We start from the raw sequence: 16,249 nt of genomic DNA, 5'->3' as shown, positions 1-16,249 counted from the left end.
GGGTCGGCATGCGGAGTATATCACCCTCCCCGAGGAGGACTCCAGCATCTCTGGTCCTAGGGATCCACCGGCAGCCTGATGCTGAGAGTGAAAGGGCTTGGTCTCCTTTCCGCTTGCATTATTTGATACACATGCCTCCAGGGAGGCACTAACTACTAAGTCCTGGGGGGAGGGTATATTTGATACACATGCCTCCAGGGAGGCACTAACTACTAAGTCCTGGGTGGAGGGCTCTAGGGCTGTTCAGTTGCGTACACAGGGCTAACACTAGCTTTCTGCACAAACACGCCACCTACCGCAGGACTGGTGGCTACATCTGGGGATTCAGGATTAGAACCAACCCACACCCGGATTCCCACCTCTTCCTGGGACTCCCCCGCAACTACATTCCCTGTCCTCTTGGGGGAACACACTGGTGCAGGATTCACCGATGGGCGGGCACTCCCCGCTTCCATCACCCGGTCCACCTGCGCACTTCCCAGAGCCTCCCGCTCCACTTCAGGGCAGATGGGCGTGAGCTCTGCGTTCCCGGGGGCTGACTTCTTAGAGTGTTTGTATTTCTTCTTCGCTTTCTTGCCCCGCACAGGCTCCACCCCGTCCGCTGCCGGAACCTCCCTGCACACAGCCTCAAGATCTCCCACCCGAACCACAGGGGCAGGAGCAGGGAATGAAACAGACGTAGGAATAGGTACAGGGGTAGGGACAGGGTCAGGGGTAGAAGCAGGGGCAGGCGCAGGAATAGGATCAGGGGCAGAGGTAGCTGGGTCACTGTTGCCCGAAGTGGACTCCCTAAGGTTTCAGGTGGTAAGACAGTCCCTCCGGAAGTGCGTCACATCCCTGCACGCATGGCACCGTGGGCGCTCAGAGCTCCAGTACACCTGATGGTCTACCCACTTGTGTCGGATGGTAAACCAGCCTTCAACGTCGTCCTCCGAGTCCAGCTGCATGAACACCGGACACCGGAAAGAGATTACGTTGTGGAGGGTACGTTTGTTCAATATGTGTCTTATGGCAGTTATCCCTGACCTTATTTGTCCCAAGCGGGCTAGTGGGGGAGACAGGAACACACACAAAATGCTGGTGGAACGCAGCAGGCCAGACAACATCTGAAGAAGCACTGTCGACGTTTCGGGCTGAGACCCTTTGTCAGAACTGACTGAAAGAAAAGATAGTAATAGATTTGAGAGGGGGAGGAGGAGATCCGAAATGAAGTTGATTGGCAAAAGGGGTACACAGCTGGAGAAGGGAGAGGATTATGGGACGGGGGGGCCTAGGGCGACAGAAAGGGGAAGGGGAGCACCAGAGAGAGATGGGGAGCAGGCAAGGAGTGATTGTGAGAGGGACAGAGAGAAAAAGGGAGAGAGCGAAAAGAAGAAAAGAGGGAAAATAATAAATAGATACATAGATATATAGAAAGATAAATGGAAAGAAAAACAAACAAGTAAATAAATAAATAGATAGATAGATAGATAGATAGATAAATAAATGGGATGGGGTAAGAAGGGGAGGAGGGGCATTAACGGAAGTTAGAGAAGTCAATGTTCATGCCATCAGGTTGGAGGCTACCCAGACGGAATATAAGGTGTTGTTCCTCCAACCTGAGTTTGGCTTCATCTTGACAGTAGAGGAGGCCATGGATAGACATATCAGAATGGGAATGGGATGTGGAATTAAAATGTGTGGCCACTGGGAGATCCTGCTTTCTCTGGCGGACCGAGCATAGGTGTTCAGCGAAACGGTCTCCCAGTCTGCATTGGGTCTCACCAATATATAAAAGACCACAGCGGGAGCACCGGACGCAGTATACCACACCAGCCGACTCACAGGTGAAGTGTGGCCTCACCTGGAAGGACTGTCTGGGGCCCTGAATGGTGGTGAGGGGGACAGGGTGGGAAGAGGAGCAGGATCTCGTTGGGGGTGAAAGGCTTGACGTGACGGAGAACGATTTTCACCAGCTCCATCTGGAAAAAGATGTCTTCCACCGTGATCCCCCTACCAAGAGCTCTGTGCACTAACTCATCATTCTCCAGATAAAACACTGCCTTCCCGAACTCTTCCTCGGTGGCCAAAATACCACTTTTCTCAACCAAGTCCTCCATGGCCTCCGCACACTTTTCCAGAGCAATTCCAGGACACAAAATACATTGCACCCCGCGTTCCTCTTCCACCCACGAAACAGGGCGTTGTCCGAGGCTGGAGAGGCAGCCGCCTTTGCATAACTCCCCGAAGGCCTGCGACTCCGTGGAGACCGGTCCTTCATACTGGCACTATGTCCAAATCGAGAAAGATACTGTGGTGCCGGTTATAACGTTCTGGAGCGAGTAGAGTAACTGGACGAAAAAGTTTGTACTCGAAAGTTCCGTGCTGCCTCGGCGCCACATATTCCAACGCCAGGAAAGGCTCCGCCGGTTCTAAAGAACTCCGAGGCCGTGAGAGGTCGAGACGTCTCAACAGATGCTCCGGCTCCTACACCGAACGAGGATCACGACGATAAAGGAAGACGTTAGTGAGGGAACAACGTTTGCTCCGGGATTTGGAGCGAAATGGCTTCCTGGCGAGTTGCCAGCGGCTGCAGCTGAGAAGTACGCCGTTAGTAGCCGCCAACTAACCCGGTCCAAAGTGGCAGAAAAAACTCCGAACGAAGCCGAGTTGTGGAGCGAGGGGTGTAGTAGCAACTCTTTTGGTAAATTGAACCATCCCTCCCCCAACGAAACCCCGACACAATCCCAATCCCTGAAACTCCCTCCCTCACTGATGAAACCTCCCCGCCTTTATAACCCTTACTCACAGACCCCGCCCCTGCCTCTGGTCCAGACTCTTCCGTCCAAATCGCTCACACCCTGACCAGCTTCCAGTTCACAGCCCCCTCAGCCTGACACCGCCCCCAATACTCCCCTCCCCACCTCTGCAATTCACAGCGACCTTGCGACCCCACCCCTGTTTATTCCCCTGCACACATCCTGCCCGACTTGCTGAGTTCCTGCTGCATTTTCTGCGTGTTGCTCTGGATTCTCGGCATCTTCAGAATGTCTTGTGTTTAAACTTTGAGTCTTTATTGAAGAATGTGGTTACAGACCGAGACCTGGCCCTACCCCTCCAAACCAGAACGGGGCCTCCCCCATCCCCATCAGTGGGTGGGCGTCACGGTCTCGTCTTTCAGGTATCGGTAGCCCTGGTTGCAATTCGCTGCCAACTGTCGCACCTGCTTCATCCACAGGAGGATAATAATCAGAATCGATCCCCTGCGGGAGAGGAACACCAGGAGGAGAAGGATTAATACACTCCACAATGTAGGCGCTTCACCCCCTCCCACGCTGCCCCCGTGCCGTGCACTGTCGGGGTACGAACCCAACCCCACTCCTGCAACGATACTGCCCGTTGTATACTGCACCTCACAGAGGGTCACAGAGACGGGGAGGGGTGCAGGGGCTGGAGGGGGTCACAGAAACGGAGAGCGGTCCAGGAGTCGGAAGAGGGTCACGGTGCATCGGGGTCAAAGAGGGTCACAGAAATGGAGATGCGGGGCGGTGGGTGTTCATACAAATAGGGAGGGCAGTCGGGGTCAAATGGGGTGACAGATACGGGGGAGGGGTATTCGTGTCGGAGGAGATCACAGAGATAGGGATTCATGTAGTTGACGGAGGAGTCACAGAGACGGGGAAGGGTGTAGCGGCCTGAAGAGCGTTACAGAGACGGGGCGGGTTGTCGGGTCTGGAGGGGACACAGGGGTCAGAGAGGGTCACAGAAATGGAGAGTGATACGGGGGTCGGTGGTGGGGGAGGGTCAGAGATAGGGAGGGGAGTAGGCGTCAAAGAGGCTGACAGACGGAGTGGGATGTAGGAGTCAATGGGGACGTGAGTCACAGAGGCAGGGAAGGGTGCAGGGGCCGAATGATGTCATACAGACTGGTGGAGTGCAGAGGCTGGACGGCGCATAGTGAGTGAGTGAATGGATGAGAAAGGGTATCTGTGAGGGACGGTGGGAGAGAGAAGGGGGTTGGGGAGGGTGCGGGGACGTTCTTGAACCAACCAGCACAACCTCAGTCGGGTAACACCTTGTTCACTTTGACCGTTTGCCTCTAAAATTGACTTCTCTCTGATTCCGTGTTCTTCGGTGTAAAATTGTACCTAAGTTATGTTTGTCACGGTGTGCTCACGGAGATTGGACCCAGGCGCCGAGGAACGGCGGGATCCCCGGGAATAGACGGAAACAAGAGATTAAACGTCGGAATCAGAACCCCCGAAGTGCGAATGAGCGACACCAGGAGAATTCATCCTCTCCCACACAATGACCCCACTGAGCCCCTGAATGAGAGTCTATAATCACAGCATGTGGGAAACATGTGCCGGTCACAATTAACTTGACAAGATTAAACCGGAAACACACGGGCCGATCCATTCCGGTTAAAATATCGATTCGCAAATACAGGTGGTCGAACACCCGGGAAGCTCAATGCTCTACGGCAAGCCGCAGGGCTCATGACCATGTTCATCCTCATCTGATGCGATAATTCTGTGATTCTGCGTTACCTCTGACTTGATAGCGGCGTGTAAATGCTGATAAAAGGCAAAGATCAAGCAGACAGGTCCGAGTCTGCACGGGACAATAGACCTCAGAACAGTACAACACTGTACTGGCCCTTCGACCTGGGCCGTCAGGGTCTGAGGAACGAGAGGATGGAGGGAGAGAAACAGAAAGAGGAAGCGAGAAACTGGAAAATTATAGGGAGGGGAAGCGAGAGATGTCAGAGATAGTTTTGTTTTACAGAGTGGTTGCTCTCTGTTTATTAGTTCTTTCTCTTCCTCACGCTCCCTCTCCCTCTCTAGCTCCCCCCATCCTCTGGTCTCTCAGTCCCAACAGCGTGGGCCGAAGGGCCGCACTGTTCTCTGCTGTATTGGCCCTGACACCCACGGACTTGTGCTTCTGACAATTAACAGGTCATTAACCCTGGGGCGCACTCACATGCCGATGAAGAGGACGGCGATGGTGGGAATTATGATCATCTCGGCTATCTTCCATCTCTGGGCTTCCAGGGACTCGAGGCCTACGGGATCCCTCCTCGTCTGCGGCTGAAGCCTGGGAACTGGAATGGAGGGCGGGTCTCAGTGACAGGACTGGAATCCACACTGACTCCCTCCGATCCAAGCCCACACAGACCCCCCTCATCCACACATCATACTTATCCATCCCACCAGAGCCCTCACAGACCCCTACTCCTACACTCCTCTGTCCCCATACACTGACCTATCTCCTCAAACCGACCCCTCCTCCCACACCGACCGGTCCGCCCACGACCTACACCGACCTCTTTCTCCATACTGATCCGTCCCTAACCTACTCTCTCCCACCCACACCGACCCCTCTCCACTCCACAGCGACCCCTCTCCACGCCACACACTGACCCGTCTGTACAACATCCACCATCCCCCCACTCCCCACTCCACACCGACCCCTCTCCACTCCACACCGACCCCTCTGCAGCCCACACACTGACCCGTCTGTACAACATCAACCATAACTCCCCCACTCCCCACTCCATACCGACCCCTCTCCACGCCACACACTGACCCGTCTGTACAACATCCACCATCCTCCCACTCCCCACTCCACACCGACCCCTCTCCACGCCACACACTGACCCGTCTGTACAACATCCACCATCCCCCCCCTACCCACTCCACACCGACCCGTCTGTACACCATCCACCATCCTCCCACTCCACACCGACCCGTCTGTACACCATCCACCATCCCCCCCACGTCACATACTGACCCGTCTGTACAACATCCACCATCCTCCCACTCCACACCGACCCGTCTGTACACCATCCACCATCCCCCCCACGTCACATACTGACCCGTCTGTACAACATCCACCATCCCCCCACTCCCCACTCCACACCGACCCCTCTCCACGCCACGCACTGACCCGTCTGTACAACATCCACCATCCTCCCACTCCACACCGACCCCTCTCCACGCCACGCACTGACCCGTCTGTACAACATCCACCATCCCCCCACTCCCCACTCCACACCGACCCCTCTCCACGCCACGCACTGACCCGTCTGTACAACATCCACCATCCTCCCACTCCACACCGACCCCTCTCCACGCCACGCACTGACCCGTCTGTACAACATCCACCATCCCCCCACTCCCCACTCCACACCGACCCCTCTCCACGCCACGCACTGACCCGTCTGTACAACATCCACCATCCCCCCACTCCCCACTCCACACCGACCCCTCTCCACGCCACGCACTGACCCGTCTGTACAACATCCACCATCCTCCCACTCCACACCGACCCCTCTCCACGCCACGCACTGACCCGTCTGTACAACATCCACCATCCCCCCACTCCCCACTCCACACCGACCCCTCTCCACGCCACGCACTGACCCGTCTGTACAACATCCACCATCCCCCCACTCCCCACTCCACAGCGACCTCTCTCCACGCCACGCACTGACCCGTCTGTACAACATCCACCATCCTCCCACGTCACACACTGACCCGTCTGTACAACATCCACCATCCCCCCACTCCCCACTCCACAGCGACCTCTCTCCACTCCACACCGACCCGTCTGTACACCATCCACCATCCCCCCCACGTCACACACTGACCCGTCTGTACAACATCAACCATAACTCCCCCACTCCCCACTCCACACCGACCCGTCTGTACAACATCCACCATCCCCCCACTCCCCACTCCACACCGACCCCTCTCCACGCCACACACTGACCCGTCTGTACAACATCCACCATCCTCCCACTCCCCACTCCACACCGACCCCTCTCCACGCCACGCACTGTCCCGTCTGTACAACATCCACCATAACTCCCCCACTCCCCACTCCACACCGAGCCCGAGGGAGGGATGAGTTAGAGTGAAGGTGAAGGTGATGTAGAGTCAGAGCTGAACTGTTTCAACCTTCCCCACTCACCGCAGATACCGCTCCGGGATGGTCCTTCCTCCCCGGGACCCATCTCCGGGATCGTGGCTGGGACGGGAAGGCGAGGTGGATGGGGTAAGAGGGGGTGAGGAAAGGTTAGCACCAGCTACACCTCCCAGCATTGACGTCGTACCTCTTCGGGATCGGGCGGCCGGACCCCGCGCTCTGCGCCGCCTCCCGCCTCCGCAGATGTGCGGCCAGTGACAGGGCACCGGGTTCACCGAGCAGTTGCTGCAGAACAGGACCGGGACGGGGAAATCATTACCTAAAACACCGGACAAGGCGGAGTGTCAGTGCAATTGGCGCCGCCTCGGCAGGGCACCTTCAGGAGGCGATGCCTCAAAATTATTTCAATTATTGGCCTTATTTCAATTACTTATTGTATTTTACTTTTTAAATTATATATAGGAATGCACTGCTGTCGCAAAAAAACAAATTTCACGACATACGGTATTGGTTCTGACCCGCTCTTCACCTCCAACCCTCAACCCACCGATCACACCCCGCGTCACCGCCGCAGGTCTCCGAGGGTCAGTCTCGGGGGTGGGGAGGGGCGAGGTCCCCACAAATGGTGGTGTGGTCCCGGGAATTTGGGATGGAAGAGCGGCAAGTTCCAAAGGTCGGGGATCGGGGAGGGATCGAAGGAGCAGGGATTTTCCCAGCTACGGGATCCTGGAGCGAACGTCGCGAAATCTCGACGGGGAGGGTGCGAGAGGAGTTCTGACATTTCCCACCCGGGCAGTTTCGGATCCAGACCGAGAGAAATTTTAGTAAGGAGGTTAGGGAGGACGGTGTGTGTGTTGGGGGGGGGTGTAGGTGGGAAGAGGGGTTTGTGGAACGGCTTCCCTCACCGTACAACAGGGAGAAGAGGGGCCTAACGGCTGCAGCAAGTATCAGAATCCAATCGCACTAAAGGTTTACACGGCCACTTTAACACAAGTAAACGCCGCAAGAACCTTCGGGAAAAAGTTAAGTGATTTCAGGGGAAGCGGTTACAAAATATCCGGAGGGAGAGAGGGAGGGGAGGGTGAGGAGAGGGTAGAGGGTAGAAGAGGCGGGAGAGGCAGGAGTGTCAGTGAAGGAACTCCGGAACTCGGGGCGCGCTCAGTGGAGGAGCGATGGGGACTGGAGGAGGGTGAAGTAGCTAAAATTCAAAGTCCAAAGTAAATTTATTATCAAATTACATTTACGTCAGCATAGGCACCCTGAAATTCATTTTATTGCGGGCATTCAGAGTAAATATAATATATCGGTCTGAAACCGATCTGGAAAATTTGCAAGGAAAAATTGGAACTGAAATGACAAATTTTCGGAAACACACGAAGATTAACACTACCTGGGACAGAACGAAGAAGAAGGAAAACAAACATAAAATCACACAACAGCCAGATAAAACTTCTAAGGATATATTTTCATCATTACAACAGGGTTCAGCAGTCCATGCAAGCTGTGCAATTCGCCACAGAAAGTACAACCCAGAAAAATGAAATTATCACCGTAGAGGAAAAAGTTAACCGATAGCAGAGCACGACTGTCTATGGAAGACATCCCCACTGTCTGAGCGGTCTGATGTCGACGAGGAAGTGTCGAATGCCTGGCTCAGAGCTGGAGACCTCTTCCCAGACATAGAGGAGTTCTTTATGGCAATACAGGACCAAGTGGACCAAACAGAACGCATCAAAATTACACAGTAAAAGACCAACAATCTCAAGACAATAAGTGCAGAAAACGTCACGAGAAACGAGAAACATTCCAACACATTACAGGATCCTGCTGCAGTTTAACTCAATCTGATTACTTACACGGGAACAATCGCCATTCACTAAAATATTGATTAAAATACAAATCCATAAAAGACACAATTCGTTATTATAAACTCAAGCCTGATTCAGTTTAAGAGTCAGAATGCCACAAATGATATTACTACCGATCTGTTATGACAGATAGTACAATCCATAATAACTGGCCGATATTACAGGGTAAACAAGCAAGAACAACTTACTGAATAGATATAGCCATTCTAGACACACAACATACATAAACCAATACGTGAAGACAGAAATATGCTGAACTAACACAAGAATTTGAAAGACTATGGAATATGAACAGGGTACACATTATCCCAATAGTAATATCTATGACTGGTATCATCCCAGAGTCACTACACAATAACATTAAACAATGAGGCCGACACCGCAGTATTGATGTACATATCCAGAAAGCCACAATACTAAACATCACTTGTAGTGTTCTGGCTCGGGTGTAATGAAACGCCGAATTAAACGCCGAGATAAACCGTAGTCAATGAAACAAGGTCGCAGTAAGATTAACTATTTACTGTTCACTCTTCACATTAACGTATGGTGAAAACTGTTGATAAAACAACAGAAGATTGATACAGTATTTGTTCCCTTCTTGATATCACATTTACATTGTAAGTACTTGTAAAAGTAATCTACAACTACATTGCATTAAAGTGCAGCATACAGTTAGAATCTACCTACGCCATTGACCGCATTGAATACACTTCAACGCAAACTATCCGCAACTCTTTAACTAACGAAAACATAAACCTCATCGGCCGTCGTTACTTTTAACGGGATCGGCGTTAACATTTTAATTCAACATATCGATTATCTATTAACTTACAGCGTTGCTCTCACTGTGATTTCTAATGCATACAAACAACTTCTTGCGCGGGTCTGCCTCGTGCGAGCCCCCGCCCTCGCGTCGATCCCAAACCGGTATTTTCCCACAAAACGTGGCAAAACCGGCTGTGACGTCATCGCATGCCGATATATTTTACAGGCAATGAATATATTTTAAACAATTCTAATTCCAACTAGAAAATATTAACAAATGAATTACTAAGCGAAAATATTATAAACTAAATAACTGCCATAAAGGCAACACACTCCCCGCTTGATCTTCATAAGGTCACAATGAACAGAATACAAAACTTAATCTCTAAATCAGTCATTAGGTAGAAGTAGAATGACTTCTGTAACTGGCCTTTGGTAAACTTTCACATCGCCTTGGTCGGTAGTCTTCAACTCGACCTTCCTGACATGTCCATCCCCACTAGGGAATGTAGCAGTGATTCTGGCCATTGGCCAGCTGTTGCGGGCGATTTGCTTGTCCCTGAGCAGGACTAAGTCTCCAACGTGAAGATTCCTGCGGGGTTCTGTCCACTTTTGTCTGTGTTGCAACAAGGGTAGATATTCCTGTCTCCAGCGAGACCAGAACCGATTTGCCAGAGCTTGGACTTGTCTCCATTGATTTGTGTACAAATCCTTGTCTGAGAAGTCTCCTGGTGGAGGGGGAGCTCCTGCCTTCTGCGTAAGGAGCATTGATGGCGAGAGTATGAAGGGGTTTTCTGGGTCAGAAGACACAGGTAGGAGTGGTCGTGCATTTATAATGGCTGTGACCTCTGCCATTAGGGTACACAGCACCTCGTGGGTCAATCGGGTGCATTGCTGCATCTCAGGTTTCCTTTTCAGGGTTTTTTGTAAGGACATGAACCGCTTGACCGCCTGCTCTTTGTTGTTTGGCAACCGCTGGCGTGGTTCTCTGAAGGGTAGTGGGGCGACCCAATTACTTGCTTCGTCCCTGAAGACTTTGGTGTCCATCATTTTTAAGAAAATGGCATCTTGAGCTGATTGAGCAAGTTTATTACCGTGCTCAGTTTGAGCGAAGACTGACTGGCCCAGCGTCTCGTCGGTTACTTTGCATTTGTTAACGCCTTGTCGTGCTTCCTTAATACACGGGACACTTGTGCGGGGTTGGAAAATTGAAAGGCTGTCACTCTCTAGCACATTGGTCTTGAGTGTGCTAACCGTTGGTTTGTGTACATTGCCAGGGCACACCTCTCCTATCACCACCCAGCCTAAATCCAGGCGTTGCACAAAGGGGGCGTCGTGTGGTCCATTGACCTGCTGCCTAACCTAGTGCACCTGGAGAACGTCTCTCCCTAATAGCAGGAGTATTTCTGCTGTTGGATCCAGTCCTGGGATGTGTTTGGCGATGTGGTGGAGATGTGGCTGGTGTAGCACCGCACTTGGCGTCGGGATCTCAGTGCGGTTATTCAAGATTTCATTGCACTCTAAGAGCGGAGGGAGACAGATGACAACTTTACCATCCAGGGACTCGAGCTGGAAGCCTTCGGCCTTCCTTCCATGAGTTTCCACGTTGCCTGAGCAAGTTCTAAGGTAGTATGGGAACTGCTCACTCCCAATGTTGAACAATTTAAAGAACTCTGGACTGACTAGTGACCGATTGCTCTGATCGTCCAGAATTACATAGGCTTTGATGGCCTTGTCTTTGGCTCCTTTAGGGTACACCTTAGTGAGGCAGATCTTTGAACAAGAACGGCTTGACCGAGCTTGACTGCAAACTTCTGTACAGCTCAAGCTGACAACTGTTGTCCTGGAGTGAGCCTCTCCCTCCCCGCCGTCCTGTTGTGGGGGTGAAGGAGCGTTGTCGGTTTGCGGTGACAGGCCGGGATGCATGGCCCCATCGTGATTAGTGCTATCACATTCCGGGTACTTCACGGCGATCGTACACTCTCTAGCAAAGTGAAAGGTTAAGGAACGGCATTTAAAACATATTCTTTTCTCCTTGAGAAGGGCCATCCTCTCTTCAAGGGGTTTTTCCCTAAACGTTCTGCATTTTCTGATGGGGTGGGGTTTGTTATGCAATGGACAATTCTTGCCAGGGTCGTGGTTAGTTGTAAAGACTTCAGTCTTAAGCACTGAGACGGGTTTATCAATGTTGAAAGTATTCGAAGAGGATCTACCTGGCTTGGTGTAAATCGTACTGCTTCCTGGACCCGTGAGGCTAGGGTCGTTTCGCTTCTTCGCCTCCTTGCACACAAACCTCGTGAGGTGCTTAAAGGGAGGAAATCGACCATCGTGGTCTTTCTTGTACTCTGAGGCAACAGACAGCCACCTGTCCTGCAGCCCAAATGGAAGTTTGTCCACGATTTGTCTAATCCCGGATGGAGTATCTAGGTATACTAGACCAGCTGAGTAGCCTCTTCTTTGGCGCCTTGGATCTCGATGAGTAAATCTCCGAGTTCTCTTAACTTCATGTGATCTTTGGCTGACACCTTAGGAAAGTTTTCCAGATGTCGATATAGCGCCGCTTCAATAATTTCGGGGGCCCCATAACCCTCCCAAAGTCTCTCCCATGCTTTTCTTAAGGCTAGCTCGGGTTTGTTGATGTACACTGAACGTATGCGTCTCACCTGGTCGCATGATTCTTTTCCCAGCCATTTCGCCATAAGGTCCAACCTTTGGGTTGCTCTGAGCTGGACTCCGTCGATATCGTTGGTGAATGTGGAGTACCATGCACGGTAATTTTCAGGTTTATCGTCAAACCGGTACAGTCCCGAAGTGACGAGATCCCGTCGTGCTAAATACTGCATCATGGGATCAACTGTAAGTGGCATTCGGGCTGGGGAAATACGTTGGTGCGTATATGACTGAGAGCGTACGTTTCTTATGGAATTCGCTATCCTGAATTCGACCTCTGCATCTCTTCTCCCCAAATCTTGTAAGTTTGGTGTCGAGAAGTATTTGTCATCAGCTCTTTCATTCTCGACTTCATCGCGGAGTCGCAAGGGTAAATTGTCTTCCTCGTATGGATGTGATGCAATCGGGCCTCCCTGACGTTCCTCATGACATGGACGAGCCTTCCTGTCCTTTTGAGATCGGACATAGTCGCTTGTGCGTTCCAATCTGGACCTTTCTGAAGTAGATCTTACGTCGGCCAGATCATGCATTCCTTCAGCTTCTTCTATGTACTCTGCTTCCACCTTGGCAGCTTCTTCTTCTCCTTCTAGCTGCAGCGCTTCCAACTCTGCCGATATCCTTGCCATTTCCAACTGGATTTCGGCTTCTTTGGTGGCCACCTCCATTTCTCTGGCGGCCTTTTCCTTTTCTCTGGCAGCCCTTTCCTTCTGGATTTTGGCTTCTCTGGCAGCCCCTTCCATTTTCAGTTTTACTGATCGCTTGGCGTAGTCCACCCGCACATGGGCGGCATCTGCTTTAGCTCCTGCCTGGGCGGCCTTACTTGATGATGCCCTACTGCCCTTGTCGCTGGGTGGCATCGACTTGATGCTGGATCGAGATGACATTGCAGCACTTGAAACACCTGATAATGCCGCTTTTTCACTGTAGCGTTCTCGCTCGGGTGTAATGAAACGCCGAATTAAACGCCGAGATAAACCGTGGTCAATGAAACAAGGTCGCAGTAAGATTAACCATTCAGTGTTCACTCTTCACATTAACGTATGGTGAAAACTGTTGATAAAACAATAGAAGATTGATACAGTATTTGTTCCCTTCTTGATATCACATTTACATTGTAAATACTTGTAAAAGTAAACTACAACTACATTGCATTAAAGTGCAGCATACAGTTAGAATCTACCTACGCCATTGACCGCATTGAATACACTTCAACACAAACTATCCGCAACTCTTTAACTAACGAAAACATAAACCTTATCGGCTGTCGTTACTTTTAACGGGATCGGCGTTAACATTTTAATTCAACATATCGATTATCTATTAACTTACAGCGTTGCTCTCACTGTGATTTCTAATGCCTGCAAAACAACTTCTTGCACGGGTCTGCCTAGTGCGAGCCCCCGCCCTCGCGTCGATCCCAAACCGGTATTTCCCCATAAGACGCGGCGAAACCGGATGTGACGTCATCGCATGCCGGTACCTTTTACAGGCAATGAATATACTTTAAACAATTCTAATTCTAACTAGAAAATACTAACAAATGAATTACTAAGCGAAAATATTATAAACTAAATAACTGCCATAAAGGCAACACATCACTAGTACAGTCAGAAAGTTCCTAGCTATTGAGAAATGAGTGTGCTTGGCTATGTCCGCACCTCAGGCTTTACCAGCTTGAGCTGAGAAAAAAATAATAGATAAGTAAATAAGCGACAGATATGGAGAAGATCAGATGAAGAGTCCTTGAGTCCATAGATGGTGGAAACAGTTCAGTGACGGGCGAATGAAGTTCTCCCCTCTAGTTCAAGAGCCCGATGTTTGAGGGCTAATAACTGTTTCTGAACTTGCTGGTGTGGGTCCCGAGGCTCCTGTACCTCCTGCTGGATGGCAGCAGCGACATGAGAGCATGGTCTGGATGGTGGGGGTCCTTGATGATGAAGGAATTAGAGGAAGGAGGAGACTGAGGAAGATTTGTAGGGAGTCACAGAGACGGGGAGGGATGTAGGGGACGGAAGGCATATCGAAAATACTGAGGGGTGTAGGAGCCGGGAAGGAACATAGTGACCAGTGGGGAGCACAGAGACAGGGACTGGTGAAGGGATGAGGATGGGGATGGGGTTCATAGTCACGGTAGGAGGCTTTAGGGACCAGAAGGGCGTCACAGAGGCAGGGTGTAGTGTAGGGACTAGAGGGGGTCATAGACGGGAATGTCTGCAGGGGTCAAATGTGCTCAGATACCGGGAGTGGTATAGGAAACAGAGATGAAGAGGGGTGTAGGAACAAGGCGGGGTCAGAGAGAGAAGGGAGTTGTAGGAGCATTGGGGCTCAGAGACGGGGAAGGGTGAAGGAATTAGCCGGTGTCACCGAGATGGGGAGGGTTGTAGGGACCAGAAGGAGTCACAGAGACAAGGAGTGGTGTAAGGGACGAGGGGCTCACAGAGACGGGGAGGATTAATAACCCCACACAACACACGTATGAAAATGTGTTAATTTGGAATTTGGTTTAAAAATAACTGATACTCACAGCAGTCGGCGCCACACACAGCTGGGATTGGGAAGGAGAAGGAGAAGACGATCAGTGGATGACAGGACCTGCAAGTCTATATTCTTATACACTAAGCGGGGAAACAGGAGCATTCTGTTCGGGTGTCAATGTCCACTCTCACCTTCCGAAACATTTATCCAGTGACTCCACTTCGTTGGGAGCTTGTCGAGATTTTAAATGTCGCTAAACACTTGCAAATCCCTACAGCTGTACGGTGCAGAGCATTCTGCAGAATGGAAAGGGGCTGCAGAGTGTTATAGACTCCGCCAGCTCCATCACGGCCACAACCGTTCCCATAATCGAGGACGTCTTCAAGAAGCGGTGCCTCAAGAAGGTAGCATCCATCACTCGGACCCTCACCACCAGGGCATGTCCTCTTCTCATTAAAACCATCGGGGAGGAGTTATAGGAACCCGAACATCTACACTCAGCGATTCAGTGGGCAGCACGGCAGTGTAACGGTTAACGGAACACTATTACAGCGCCAGCGACCTGGTTCAATTCCAACACTGTGGGTGAGGAGTTTGTACGTTTTCCTCGTGATCGAGTGGGTTCCTTTCGGGTCCTCCGGTTCTCCCCCACGTTCCAAAAGTGTGCGATTAGCAGGGTATAAACACAAGAATCTCTGCAGATGCCGGAAATCGAAAACAACAGACACAAAATGCCGGAGGAACTCTGCAGGTCAGGCAGCATCTATGGAAATGAACAAAGGCGACGTTTCCCGTCCAAACCCTTCTTCAGGAATGGAAAAGAAGAGGGAAGTCACCAAATTAAAACAGTAGGGGGTAGGGAAGGGTGATAGCGGGAAGGTGATGGGTGAAGCCAGGTAGGTGGGAAAGGTGATGCGTGAAGCCAGGTAGGTGGGAAAGGTGAAGGGCTGGAGATGAAGGAATCGGATAGGAGAGGAGAGTGAACCAGAGGAGCAAGGGAAGTAGAAGGGGCACAGCGGGAGGTGATAGACTGGTGAGAAGAGGTAGAAGAATAGAAGAAGAGAGAAGGGCAGATTTTTTTATTGGACGAAAAATCGACACTTATGCCATTAGATTAGAGGCTACACGTTATATAAGGTGTTGCTCCTCTACCCTGAGTGTGGCTTATCGCGGCACAAGAGGAGACCATGGACCGACATGTTGGAGCGGAAATGGGAATTAGAATTAAAATGCTGGGTCACTGGGAAGTTATGCTTGTGGTGGATAGAGTGAAGGTGCTCAGTGAATCTTCCCCCTAATTTACAATGGGTATCACCAATATAGAGGATGGGGCATCGGGAGCAGCGGATACAATAGACACCCCAGGCAAATTCACAGGTGAAGTGTTGCCTCACCTTGAAGGAGTATTTGGGGCTCTGATTGGAGGTGAGGGAGGAGGTGATGGACAGCTGTAGCACCTTGGCCGCTTGCATCGCTTGCGGAGAATGATGTGTTGGGTGCAAAGACTCATGGGGTTGTAGGTAAGGACAAGAGGAACTCTGTCACTGGGATGAGCGGTC

General features: G+C 51.3%; 1 protein-coding gene and 1 long non-coding RNA gene across 2 annotated transcripts in view; both read right to left on the bottom strand.

The window, feature by feature from the left end:
- The window catches only part of LOC132385387 (high affinity cGMP-specific 3',5'-cyclic phosphodiesterase 9A-like), a 266,175-nt gene that overhangs the window by 25,057 nt on the left and 224,869 nt on the right, over nt 1-16,249 (bottom strand). The window lies entirely within an intron of this gene.
- On the bottom strand, nt 3,149-7,320 carry LOC132385390 (uncharacterized). The gene is made up of 3 exons (XR_009509174.1): nt 7,097-7,320; nt 4,963-5,083; nt 3,149-3,242 (listed from the first exon to the last, which is right to left on the bottom strand). It is a non-coding gene; the product is annotated as an uncharacterized LOC132385390 (long non-coding RNA).

Source organism: Hypanus sabinus (assembly GCF_030144855.1).
Source record: "Hypanus sabinus isolate sHypSab1 chromosome 1 unlocalized genomic scaffold, sHypSab1.hap1 SUPER_1_unloc_14, whole genome shotgun sequence".
Classification (NCBI taxonomy): Eukaryota; Metazoa; Chordata; class Chondrichthyes; order Myliobatiformes; family Dasyatidae; genus Hypanus; species Hypanus sabinus.
This window is presented reverse-complemented; position numbering and strand designations above follow the sequence as displayed.